This window comes from Sus scrofa, chromosome 6 (assembly GCF_000003025.6).
Source record: "Sus scrofa isolate TJ Tabasco breed Duroc chromosome 6, Sscrofa11.1, whole genome shotgun sequence".
In the NCBI taxonomy this organism is placed as follows: domain Eukaryota; kingdom Metazoa; phylum Chordata; class Mammalia; order Artiodactyla; family Suidae; genus Sus; species Sus scrofa.
In genome coordinates, this window is record NC_010448.4 from 72,116,019 (window position 1) to 72,129,403 (window position 13,385).

A 13,385-nucleotide genomic window follows, 5' to 3' on the forward strand; every position below is an offset into this window, starting at 1 on the left:
TCTGGCGTCTGCACTGAGAGCGGGATGTGGGGTCGGGGTGGGTGTGAGAGACCCAGAACGGCCATCCTCAAGGCCAGATGGCGGGGAGGTGAGGAGGAACCGCTGGCTTTGAGGGTAGAGCCGGGGGTTAGACCAGACTCGGGACACAGAGACTGGTGCGTGAGAGCCCCGGCCCCTGGCTCAGGCTGAATCCTGCCTCCAGCCCTGCCTGGGCCTGTGACCTGAGGCAAATTTCTTAACCTCCCCAGGCCTCACTTTCCCCATCTGGAAAGTGAGACAGACCATAGGTCTGGGTGAGGCCTGGGCTTCTGCATTTCCAGCAAGGTCCCAACTGGTGCCAACGCTGCCAGCTCAGGCGCCTCACCCTGAGTGAGAGAAGAGGGGAGCCCATGGCGTGGGGTGGGGCGGGGGGGGGGCGCACCTCTCGGCTTTGGTCCCTTTGGGTATTTTGCTGACACCTGCCCACCCCCCACCCCTTGACCCGGCTCTAAACTCTCGGCTCCCGCAGGTGTGGTTCGTGTTCAGTCTCTGCAGCTGTGACCAGGTGGGGGTTTTTAAAAGTGAAATTCACCAGTTTTGTAGGGAAAACCAAACCAACCTGAAAATAGGCCTAGAAATGGGAAGGTTTCAGGCCACTCTCTATGTTGATGCTACTAAGGCTGGGCCACGGGCCCCTGGTTACACAACTCATCATCCTGTGGACACCTCGCTCTGCCTCAAACCTGCTGGGGAACCCCACCCAAAAGCCCCCCTCCCAGGCCTTGGGCTTCCCCCTCCCACTCTCGCCTTTCTGACCCCCCCTCCCTCCAAGGCCGGGATCAGAGTATGGCCCAGCTGTCTCTTCCCTCTCCGCAGGGGCAGCAGGAGCTGAGAGGGCATCAGGGGTCTGGGTCCTTTGGCTGGTGGGAATTTGGTGGGGCCAGAACAATTCAGAGGTGGCGGCTGCTGCCTTTGCCAGGCGCTGCTGTGGGTGAAGGGCCGTGTGAGTGGGTCGTGGGTGATGGGATGGTGGGGTTGGGAGGCAGCAGGGCAGATGGGGAGATGGCCGAGGGATGGCATGAATGGGGCTGGGGGTGAGGGCTGAGCCCAGAGGCGTGAGACTGCGCCAGCCTTGGGGGACCACAGACAGCGCTGCAAAGTCAAACCACAGGGTCCGGATTCCAGTCCTCTCTAGCGTATGGGCTGGGAACACTCTGGGAAGATGGGGTTGTCTCCCTCCCTGGAGGGCATTCTGGTGCCCTGCTCTCTGGCTTGATGCAGTAGGTGCTTGATGCAGTCCTGGTGTGCTCAAGTCAGCTGACCTGGACTCAGAGCCTGACATCACCACGAGGTGTGCTCCTGAGCAGGCCTCGCCCCTCCCCGAGGAAGATTTCTGTGTAATGAGGTCACACAGGGCCCTTAGGGTCAGTCACTGCTGTTGCTCCTTCTACCACCTGTGAGTGTTGCACTGACCCATTTTCTGGGTGCTTGTAAAGCCATGACATCATAGGCCAAAAAAGTCCCCAGTGTCTCTTCCAGAGAAGGACAGCCACAGGGGCCTGGAGACAGCTGGGGTGAAGGCTGAGAGTGGGGTTGAGCTGTGCCCCAGCCTGGACCCCAAATACACCTCTGCGAATAGCTGGCGGGGCGGGAAGCCAGATCAGCCCCTCCGTGGGGCTGGGGTGGGGGCAGCCCCTACCTCCCATAAGCCCACGTGGGAACAGGGGCCCCCAAGTCCTCTACTCTCCCCTCCCTGGGGCCTGGCTGAAATCCCACAGCCCTGGGGTGGGCAAGGAGGCAGTGCCCCCTGGTGGCAGACCGTGGATTTACATAGATTCCTTGTTTGAAAAAAGCGGTCCTCTCCTTCCTGAGCTCTCAGAACCCTGGAGGTGCGATTATTTTCACATGTGTTTTTGTATCATTGCTTTATGTCTATGTATACACAGTCTTCTTATTATTTTCTTTTGCTGAACCACCTGCTAGTTAGTTGCAGGCATTTTGATCTTTTACCTCTAAATATCTCAGCATGTTTCTTCTCCAGCAAGGACATCTCTTACGTAACAAGTTTTCAGGCATCCAGCATTGGTAGATCAAAATCAGGTATAAAGCTCATGTTCAAATGTCACCAGTTATCTCAATAGTCTCCTTTACAGCAGTATCCCCCTTCCTACCCCAATTCAGGATCCAGTCCAGATATTGCATTCTGTTATCCTGTCTCTTTGGTCTCCTTTATTCTGGAATGTTCCACAGCTTTTCCTTGTCTTTCATGCATTGGCTTTGTTTTTTTCTTTTTTTTCTTTTTAGGCTTGCACCTGTGCCATGTGGAAGTTCCCGGGCTAGGGATTGAATTGGCGCTGCAGCTGCTGGCCTATGCCACAGCCATAGCAACAGCAGATCTCAGCCACATTTGCAACCTACTCTGAGGCTTGCGGCAATGCTAGATCCTGAGCGAGGCCGGGGATCGACGTCTTATCCTCACAGAGACCACATCGGGTCCTTAACCCACTGAGCCACAGTGGGAACTCCTCATTGGCATTTAAAAAATTTTTTTATTTTTTGCTTTTTAGAGACCCACCCGCAACATATGGAGTTTCCCAGGCTAGGGGGTCCAATCAGAGCTGTAGCTGCCAGCCTACACCACATCCACAGCAACGCCGGATCCGAGCCGCCCATTCAACCTACACCACAGCTCACGGCAACACCAGAGGCTTAACCTGCTGAGTGAGGCCAGGGATCGAATCCGCAACCTCATGGTTCCTAGTCAGATTCGTTTCCGCTGCACCACAACGGGAACCCCCCTCTTTGGCATTTTTAGAGTTTAGGCCATTTGTCTTGTCGAACGTCCCTCAGTTTGGGTTTATCTGGTGTTTCCCCATGATTTGATTTAGATTATGGACTTTTGGTAGGAAGACCACCAATGTGACGTGGTGTCCTTCTTAGCACATTTTTTATTTTCAGGATGGGCAACCTGAAGCCCAGAGGGGGGACGAGAACTGGAGACACAGTGAAGCTCAAAATCTCTGCTCCATGCTTAGTTGCTGTGTGACCTTGGGTGGATATTTCCTCTGTAATGTGGGTGGTGATTTGGCCTCCAGGGCTGGAGGGGCCCAAAGGAGGTGATGTGTGGCTTGGGGGGGGTGATATACAAAACCATGGGTTCCCTCTTCCCTGCCCTTCCCACCCCTTCACTGACCCAGGGTGAGGTGGTGGAAGTGAAGAGTGGGCATCCGGGCTCCCCCTGCCCCCCACCCCCTGCCCTAGGAGAGGGAGCAGGGCCGTGTCGCCCTCAGAGGCCGGGAGAGGAAAACCCAGGTCAAGGACCCAGAATTTCCCCCACACTCAGCAGGCCCAGCAGGGCTGGACCCTCAACCCCCAGCAGCCCCCGCCAGCCAGAGGCTTCCAAGCTCACAGGGTAAGATGCTGAGGTTGAGGAAAAAGCTCGGGGTGTCCTGACAGGTCCCTGCCCCTTGAGAGGCTCCCCAGAACCTCCAGTTTCCTTGAGAAGAATGAGGTGGTGGTGGGGCTGGGCACAAGTGGGCAAACAGAGTCCCTCAAGGCTCCGGATTCTGGAGTCCATGAGCCATACGAGTGCCATGTGACAGGTGTTTGCAAATGTCAGGTTACATTGATGATGTCAGGGTTACGTGGTGACACTTCGGGTGTGCAACACCCGAACAACAAAAAGCTGACTGCAATTGACACGCCTCATGTCTACTCTCCAGCCCCGCTGGCCTCCTTGCTGCGCCCTGCCCAGGGCAGAAGTATTCGTTGAGTACTGTCACTGTCCCCTTGAGGGGAGAGAAGCCTAGGGAATCCCCTGGGGCTGCCAGGCGTGTTGATGGCTTCTGCTTTTCTCCCCCAAACCAAGAAAGCCCCGCCGCATTCATCCAATGAGCGGCTGCCTCCTGTCTGCCAGGCATCATCTCGGATGCGGAGGATGCAGAGATGGGACCCAGCTCCCTCCTTCTCCACCTCCCTCCCCCCACCCTCCCTTCCTGGAGCTCTTTCTGTTGGTCTTCCCAGAAACGTGCCTCATGCTCCCCTCTCATTCACCAGGAAGGACAAAGCTCCGCCCCCATACTCAGCAGAAACCCTCCTTTCACGAACCCCTTCTAATAAAGGGGCTTCGCTTTCAAGGAGACCTGGGGACATGTGGGAGAGCTTGTAAAGATGCCTCTTGCGGAGTTCTCTTTTGGTGCAGGGGGTTAAGTATCTGGCATTGTCATTGCAGTGGCTCAGGTCACTGCTATGGCGTGGTTTGATTCCTGGCTAGGGAACTTGTGAATGCCACAGGCCCAGCCAAAAAAAAAAAAAAAAAAAAAGCCTATTCAAGAAAAGAGTGTCTTGGAGTTCCCGTCGTGGCGCAGTGGTTAACGAATCCGACTAGGAACCATGAGGTTGCGGGTTCGGTCCCTGCCCTTGCTCAGTGGGTTGACGATCCGGCGTTGCCGTGAGCTGTGGTGTAGGTTGCAGATGCGGCTCGGATCCCGCGTTGCTGTGGCTCTGGCGTAGGCCGGTGGCTACAGCTCCGATTCAACCCCTAGCCTGGGAACCTCCATATGGCGCGGGAGCGGCCCAAGAAATAGCAACAGCAACAACAACAACAACAACAAAAGACAAAAGACAAAAAAGACAAAAAAAAAAAAAAAAAGAAAAAGAAAAGAGTGTCTTGACCCCTACCTCACACCAGGCGTGAAAATGAAAAGGAAAGTTTCCATGATGCCATCTGGAAGACTGTGTGGGAAAATATCTAAAGGCATCGTGTGGGCAAATATTTCTTAAAAAGGACATTAGCCATAAAAGAAAAGATTGATAAATTGCACTTCATTAGAACTAAGAACTCTGGGAGTTCCCTAGTGGCCTAGTGGGTTAAGGCTTTGATCCCTGGCTTGGGAACTTCCTCATGCCATGGGAGACCCCCAAAAAAAGGAACTAAGGGAGTTCCCGTCGTGGCGCAGTGGTTAAGGAATCCGACTAGGAACCATGAGGTTGCAGGTTCGATCCATGGTCTTGCTCAGTGGGTTAAGGATCCAGCATTGCTGTGAGCTGTGGTGTAGGTTGCAGACATGGCCTTGAATCCCACGTTGCTGTGGCTCTGGTGTTGGCCAGTGGCTACAGCTCTGATTAGACCCCTAGCCTGGGAACCTCCATATGCTGCTGGTGTGGCCCTGAAAGGACAAAAGACAAAAGACAAAAAAAAACAAAACAAAACAAAAAAAAGGTGAAAGACCTGAGGAGTTATCTTTAAGAGAGAACATCCTAATGGTTAATAAACATGTGAAAAAGTACTGAACATTATCACCTATGGGAAAAATTCAAGTAAAAGACACAATGAGCTATACACTCACCCAAATGGCTAAAATTTAAAAAACTGGGAGCTCCCTGGTGGTCAGTGGTTAGGACTCCGCTCTTTCACGGCCTGAATTCAAACCCTGGTCTGGGAACTGAAATCCCACATCAAGTCATGCCATGCTTGGCCAAAAATAAATAAATAAATAAATAAATAAAATTTAAAACATTAAAGAAAACCCTGACAATACTAAGTGTTGACAAGGTACAGAGCAACTGGAATATATACGGTGCAGTGAAATGTCCATTAGCACAATTTAGAAAACTCTATGAAGAATCAATCCAAGCCGAGCTTACAGTTGTTTTCTGACCCAGCAATTCCATTCCTAGGTATATACCCCGCAGAAATGTGTTCATATATGCACCACAGTTCCTTGCGGGGTTATTTATAATGGTCAAAAAGTCAAAACGACCCAAAGTCCATCAAGAGCAGAAATTGTTCATTGTCATAGGATGAAATACTGCAAAGCAGTGAACTTGAATGAATGGTTGCTATTTGCAACAATGCCGATGATTTGTAGCATCGAATGCCGAGTTAAGTCAGCTGGCAGCACGTGTGACTCTATGTAAAGTTCAAAAGCAGACAGAATGAACCTGTGGTGTAGAAGTCAGGTTAGTGGGGGTCTCTCGTGGGTAGAGGTGGGAAGAGGCAGGAGGGAGGGGGCTGGGTAGTCGTGTGCTGCTTCTGGATCTGGCTCTTGCTGGTGGCAAGATGTATTCACACTGTATAAATTCAGTGTGGATACACTTGAGATCTCCGTGCTTTTCTGCGTAACTGTTAGACCTCAACAAACAAGTTTACCAGCGATTTGGGTTGCTGGGTCCATGCTGGGGCCCAAGTAGGAGGCAAGTGAATTATTTCCAGGGAGAGGGGTTGGGGCCTGGGACCAGGTTGGGGAGGCAGGGATATTGATCCAAAGAGGCTGGGAGAATTTGCTGATGGGTTGGACATGAGTGCTAGAGGAGCGGGTCATGGGTGGCTCCAGGGCTTTCGGTCTGAGGTATGAAAAGCTGGGGTTGCCACTACCCCTGCCCCTACGGGCTGTCCCCGTAGCAACTGGAAGTTCCATGCCAGGGGTTGAATCTGAGCCACAGCTGTAGCAACACCACGTCCTTTAACCCACTGTGCTGGGCTGGGGATCGAACCCACACTTCCGCGGCCACCTGAGATGCTGCGGTCAGGTTCTTAACCCACTGTGCTGCAGCGGGAACTCCTCTGTTTTGACTTCACCGCAGGCCTGGCCTTGACAGCAAGTCAAGGGACCTGAGGGATAGGAGGGAGGGTGGAAGGTTTGGGACTTGCCTGACCTCACCTGTGTGTTCCACCCCACAGGGTCAAGCCCCCAGGGATCCCTGTCCTGGGGACCCAGCCGCTACTATGACAAGGCTGCCGGGGTGTGCTGCCGCCGCTGCGCCCTGGGTGAGTGGGGTGCTGGGGGTGGGGCGGGGGGCAGGTATTGTCCTCACATTATAGTACCGTGGGGAGCCTGCTACTTGAGAAAGACTGGAGCCAGCCTCATCCGTGCCAGTGGTTACAGGGGTCTGAAGGCCATCCCTTTGTGAGTCTGTGTTTTTAATCAACCCCTGCCCCTTACTGAAGACTCAGTGTTTCTGTGCTAGTCTTGGGCCTTCACGTGCAGCATCTTCTCGGATACTCGCAGTTACCCTTTATCGTTGCCGTTTTGCAGATGAGGCTGTTGGGGCTGGGGCAAGGTGGAGCAACTCACCCAAGGTCCCGAGCTGGGAAATGGTGGCGCTGATTTGGGCTGGAACCCAGGGTTCCAAGAGCCCAGAGTCTGGGCTGTCAACACCCTCGACTACCTCTCATTTCTGGGTCTACGAGCCCTTTGCAGGCCTCACCTTTTTTCTTTTTTTCTCTTTTTTCTGGCTGCATTTGCAACATATGGAGGTTCCCAGGCTAGGGGTCAAATTGGAGCTGCAGCTGCTGGCCTACACCCCAACCACAGCAATGTGGGATCTGAGCTGTGTCTGGGACCTACATCACAGCTCACGGCAATGCCGGATCCTTAATCCATTGAGCAAGGCCAGGGATCGAACCTGCATCCTCATGGGCACTATGCTGGGTTCTTAACCCGTGGAGCCACTTAACCTGGCCTTGTCTTTTCTGCCCTGGGAACGCATGCAGCCGGGACTACAGCTCTCTTGGGACCAGCCTCCCACCCAGGCTCCCTTCCTGGAAGGCTCACCCACCCCCAGCGCCAGGATGGGGACCCTGAGTAGACGAAGGGCTCCATCAGGATGTCCTGCCAGAACAGGGATAAGCCTGTTCTCCCACCTTGTGGATGGCCGGGCCCCAAGGTCGTAGGGCACTGCCATCCTCTGTGTTATCAAAAGTCCCCAGGCACATCCAGTGGCCTTAGCTGGGGGGGCATGAGATAAAGTCCAGCTGTGGCCTCGGGCCTCCGGCAACAGGGACCCACCAGGGAGAAAAGACATTAATTATATCAGCAAAGGGTGCCAGGGGCACTGGATCTATGGACCCATTATAACTGTCTGTCACTGTGAGGATGGCAGGCCACTGGAGGTGGCTGGGGTCTTGGGACCAGTAGAGGGTGGTGACAGGCCACGATGCACCAGGTCACCAGGGGTGTGTGAGCAGAGCTGGGCAGGAACCCTGGTCCATCTGTTCCTAGACCTGCAGCCTCTTTGCTCCACCACAAGGGCAGACCCAGCCGTGCTCAGGCCACCGAAGGACCGAGAGGAATATTCGGGGAAAGAATGTGATATGTTTTATTTCCAAAAATGATTGTGAGACATCGCTGGCGGGGAAAAAAGTAAAACTTGATTGGACTTTCTCGCCTTTATTTTATGATTTAGGGTGGGTTTCCAGATGTATAACAGGCAGGTGCCTATGCTTTTTTCACTGCTTGGGACTCTGCGGTGCCTAAATGGCTGGCCCCCCACCTACCTGCCCCCCCCCACGTACCTGCCCATCTCCCGAGCTGTCTTTTTACCCCCGCGCTAACCATCCTTCCCTCCCTCCCTCCTCCTGTCTCATCCTCCCCATCCTCCCCCCTCCCTCCCCCTTCCCATTCTTGCTGCCACCCGTGCCCGTGCACATACCCATCTGTCTCAGTCAGCTCCCACTGCCATAACTCGATATTGTAGACTGGAGCGAGGGGTTGGGGGGCACCTTTAACAACAGTCATTTATTTTCTCAAAATTCTGGAGGCTGGGACACCCAAGATCAAGGTGCCAGCAGAGTTTGGTTTCATTTCTGGGGAGAAATCTCTTCTGGGCTTGCAGACAGATACTTTCTCATGGCAAAAGGTGGGGGGAAGATCTTTTTCTCTTCTTTTCTTTTCTATTTTTTAAATTTTTGGGGTCTGGCCAGGAATTGAGTCCACGCCACAGCAGCAACCCAAGCTGCCGCAGTGACAATGCCAGGTCCTTAACCCACTGTGCCGCAGGGGAACTCCTCTCTTCCTCTTCTTGTAAGGCCAGAGAGCCTGTCAGATCAGGGTCCCGCTCCTTCTGATCTCATTTAATCTTAATTACTCCTAAAAGTCCTGCTGCCAAATACTGTCACATTCGGTGGTTAGAGCTTCAACACATGGATTTGGGGGTACAGCGTTCAGTCCGTAGCACTGTCTCCCCGCCACCCGCCCTCCCCCCATCCTCCCATCCATCCCCAATCCATCTCCCACCTCTTCCCATCCCCCTCTCATCCACTCTTCTGCCCGCATCCATCCAGCCATTGGTTATTGCTCGTTCTCATAGTGAGGTCCGTTGTCACCCTTCCAGCCTTTTCTCCCTTGGCCTTTCTATGGGAACTGCTGTGCTCCATGTCCTGTGAACGTACCGAGTACTATTGGGTTCTGGGCCTTTGTATGTGCCTGACGCCCTCCTCCACCACCTCCACAAACCTCACCAGCCCAGCCCCATGTGGCTGCTCACACATCACATCTCCCCAGGCGAGCCGTGGTCAGGGTTCCTGAGTGGTGTGGCCTGCAGGGCTCTGTGACTTTCCGTAGGACCCACAATCCCAGCCGCAAGGAGACAGACACTTTCTCCCCAGCTCCCCAGTAACCTTGACACCAGCCTGACGGGGCTTTGATGGGGAAGTGGGTGGCAAGAGAGAGAGAGAGAGAGAGAGAGAATGATGCCAGCCCGAGGCTCCCTCCACCGAGCGCTGTGACTTGGCAAGAGGGGGCTCCCTTCCCCCCATGTCCTCTCTCCAAGCCCAGTGACAGGGGGGTGACTGAGCACCTCATGTGGGTGTGGTGGGTGGGGCATTTTTGCTGGAGTTTTATTGACCCTGTGCTTCCGGGCATGCAACAGAGGAAAAACGAAAAACCCGCAAAAACCCCTTCCTCTGTCTCTGAGTGGGGGGGAAATTTCTGACATTTTGCCCGCCCCCTGCCATCAGCACGCAGCTGATGGGGCAGGTTGGCGGAGGAAGGAAACGGGGAGACCTTTGAGATTGAGAAGTTGAGATGTCATCAGATCCCTCCTCCCACCCAGGCCTGTAATGCCTTTTTAGCATCCTCGACAGCTGATCCCGCTCACACACACCCCCCGCCCCGTGACGGGGAGCTCACTCACTGCTTTGCAACAACAGCAACAATTATCATGGGTGGAGCATGTTCCATGCTAGCCACAGTGCTGAGCCCCTTGCTTCTCTTAGCTCAATGAGCCCTGATGGGAAAGACGAAGAGGAAACTCAGATATGGCGGGGTTCGGGGATTTGCCATGGTCACAAGCTGATGAGCAATTCGGGGCGGGGTGGTGGGTGCTCAGACATGGCTGTTTAACTAGAATCCTGAGCCCTTGGTCCTTATTTGACCCCAAGCATTGCAGGGGGAGGAAGCAGAGCCAGGGGGAGGGGGGCTGCACCCCTTCTTACTCTGCACCCTGCTTCTTGGGTTAGACTCACCTCCCCAGGAGGGGTCTCTCCTGCAGGTATGGGGGGACGATGTGTACCTGGTGTTAGGCGGAGAGCATGGTCAGTTTGGGGCCAGGCGGGGTACCCTGTCTTGTTCCAGGAGCTGAGATTTCTCCAAGGACCATGAGCAGGAAGGAGGAGGAGCTGTCCCCTGCCCTCCCTGCTCTGGCTGAGTTGACTGGCCCACAGTTCCCTCTCCATCGGCTCTTCTTCTTTGGGGGAACAGAGGGGGACCCTGGACAGACATGTTTCAGCCCCACTTCCGAAGCGCAAGAAGAAAGCCTCTGATGGCTCAGAGAAGTGCTGATGTCCCCCTTGGTTCTGCTTCCCCCAGGCCAGGACTGCCCAGGACCACAGCCGGTGGGGACAGGGGAAGATAGGAGCGCTTCAAGGGCAGCCCGTGGGCCGAAAAGCCCTTTGGGACTCTGTCAGCTGCCGCAGGCACCTAGCATGCGTGTGGAGCTGCTGGAAGGCGTGGGAACACGCTCCTGAGGGACCAGACCCAGTTGGAACATGCAGCGGGGGCTTCCTTGAGGAGGTGGCATCCAGAGGCATCCTGAGGATGAGCAGGAGTTGGCCGGGCCGAGGAGGGGAGGGGGTGTGCTCTGGTTAGAGGACACAGAGTGTGCCCAGGCCTGGAGGGGGCAGGGACGGGGGTTCAGGAACTGGGAGGGGTCCATTTGGTGGAAGGGAGGGGGTGGGGGAGGGGAGGGCGGAAGAGCTGGCAGCCCAGACTGGAGAGGAGCAGTTCTCCGTGCAGGAGTTTTGGCTGCCCAAGCAGCAGAAGCATCTGGGGCCGGGTTGTCTGATACTGAGCCAGCGGTGAGAGGTGAGGACCAGCGCTGAGAACATCTGGACTAGAAGACCCTCATCAGAGACCGGGAGGGTCAGGGCAGAGGGACACTTGGCCACCGATCCTGAGAGGCAGCACAACTCCAGGGGCTTCCTTCACCGTTTGGTTTCAGATTCCAAAAGCGATGCTCAGGGCTCATCGTGGCACAGTGGAAACGAATCCGACTAGTATCCGTGAGGATATGGGTTCGATCCCTGGCCTTGCTCAGTAGGTTAAGGATCTGGTGTTGCCCTGAGCTGTGGTGTAGGCTTGGATCCTGAGTTACTGTGGCTGTGGTGTAGGCCGGCAACCACAGCTCCGATTGGACCCCTAGCCTGGGAACCTCCATATGCCATGGGTGTGGCCCTAAAAAGCAACAGACAAACAAACAGAAAACAAAGACACCCAAAGTAACCACAAACGGAGTGGCTTACCCAGCAGAGATTTCTTCTCTGGAGGCTGGAAGTCCACTGTCGGTGTGTTGGCAGGGCTGTGTTCCCTCTGAAGGCGCCAGGAATGGTTCTGGCCTCTCTCCCAGCTTCTGGTGGTTCCCTGGCCTGTGGCAGTTCGCTTCCCATCTTCGCATGGGTGTCCCCTGTGTGTGTGTCTGCCTCTGTGTCCGCATTTCCCGCCTTTTCCGAAGGACACCAGTCAAGCAAGTGATGTACCGTGACACCAGGAGTCTGCAGGCAGGGGATAGTCACGTGTTATATCACAGGTGAATGGCCTTGGGGACATCCCAGCCACCTGCTGCACCTTTGCCCCAAGCAGTCAGTGCAACCTCTGGTGTCTTCTATCCCTGCACAGTGGGAGTCAGGCTGGATTAGAAGCCTTATGGTCTAGGGACTGTGTGACCCAGTTCTTGCAATGAAACAGGACTCCCACCAGGAGTTCCCATCATGGCTCAGTGGAAACGAATCCCACCAGGAACCATGAGGTTGCGAGTTTGATCCCTGGCCTTGCTCAGTGGGTTGAGGATCCAGCGTTGCCGTGAGCTGTGGTGTAGGTCGCAGACGTGGCTTGGATCTGGTGTTGCTGTGGCTCTGGTGTAGGCCGGCAGCTGTAGCTCCAATTCGTCCCCTAGCCGGGGAACCTCGTATGCCTCTATGCAGCCCTAAAAAGACAAAAACAAACAAACAAACAAATAAAACAGAAATAGGACTCCTGCCTGAAGAGGTGACCAGGGCTTGTCCGGTGCATACCTGGTGCCAGGGACCGCTGTGACACTGGATAGTGTTTATCTTCATAAATTCTTTTATCCTTTCAACAACCCTAGGAGGTGGATCCTATTATAAACTTTATTATCCAACTCTTACCCGAAAAACTGGGTTCACCTCTTGGTGGGTGTCGAGCTAAAAGACACAACCAAGCCAAAGATCAGGAGAAAGGATTTATTATTTGCAGTAAGTAAGGGGAACACTGGGGATCTTTCCCAAAGCAGGGTCTCCCCTCGTAGCAAAACTGGGGACGTTTTAAACTAAGGATGCTTCCATGTTATGTACATGAAGGGGCTTGAGCAGAAGAGACTTCAGCATAGAAACTGGGGCAAAGACAGGGTCCATGCTTTAGAAAAGGTCAACATTGGAGTTCCCGTCCTGGCGTAACAGAAACAAATCCAACTAGGACCCATGAGGTTGTGAGTTCGATCCCTGGCCTTGCTCAGTGGGTTAAGGATCCGGCGTTGCCGTGAGCTGTGGTATAGGTCACAGACGCAGCTTGGATCCGAGTTGCTGTGGCTGTGGCGTCGGCCGGCAGCTGCAGCTCCGATGGGACCCCTAGCCTGGGAACCTCCATATGCCGTAGGTGTGGCCCCCCCAAAAAAGCCAAAAATGAAATAATAGAAAATGTCAACATCATGACGCCCTCGGTTCCAGTTGATCTGGTGGGTTCCAGTTAAATCCAAGGGCCGGCCGAGGGGTTAAATTCTGCACAACAGCTCAAGAAAGGGCTTTGGCGTGATCTTTGCCATCGGAATGGACCAGGAGTTTACTGCTGATTTCCTTTCTTTGCTGTTATGACGTCTCTTGCCTGCTAACAGCCATGTATTCTTTTATTTCCTTTAGGCAGTTATGTCCAAGACCTGTTCAAGGGCACGTGATGTGGCCAGGCTTAGATCTCAAGATGGCTTAGGCCCAAATGGCTTCTCTTAGGTCAAGAAAGTCCCGCCTGGTTCTCTCTCTTCTCTGGGGACCCCCTGCCCTATCAGCTTTCACAATTATTGCTCATCCACGAGGCTCCTATAACTTGCCCAAGGCCACGCAGTTGGCAAGTGGTAGCCCTGGAATCCCAGGTCCAGGTCACCTCCCAGACCTGTGCTGC

At 54.3% G+C, this 13,385-nt stretch overlaps 1 protein-coding gene across 1 annotated transcript in view; it reads left to right on the forward strand.

The window, feature by feature from the left end:
- Positions 1 to 13,385, forward strand: part of TNFRSF8 (TNF receptor superfamily member 8) — a 71,574-nt gene that overhangs the window by 12,710 nt on the left and 45,479 nt on the right. The window contains exon 2 of the mRNA XM_021095373.1: positions 6,662 to 6,748. The gene's annotated coding sequence lies outside the window, so the exon portion shown is untranslated. The remainder of the gene's footprint in view (positions 1 to 6,661; positions 6,749 to 13,385) is intronic.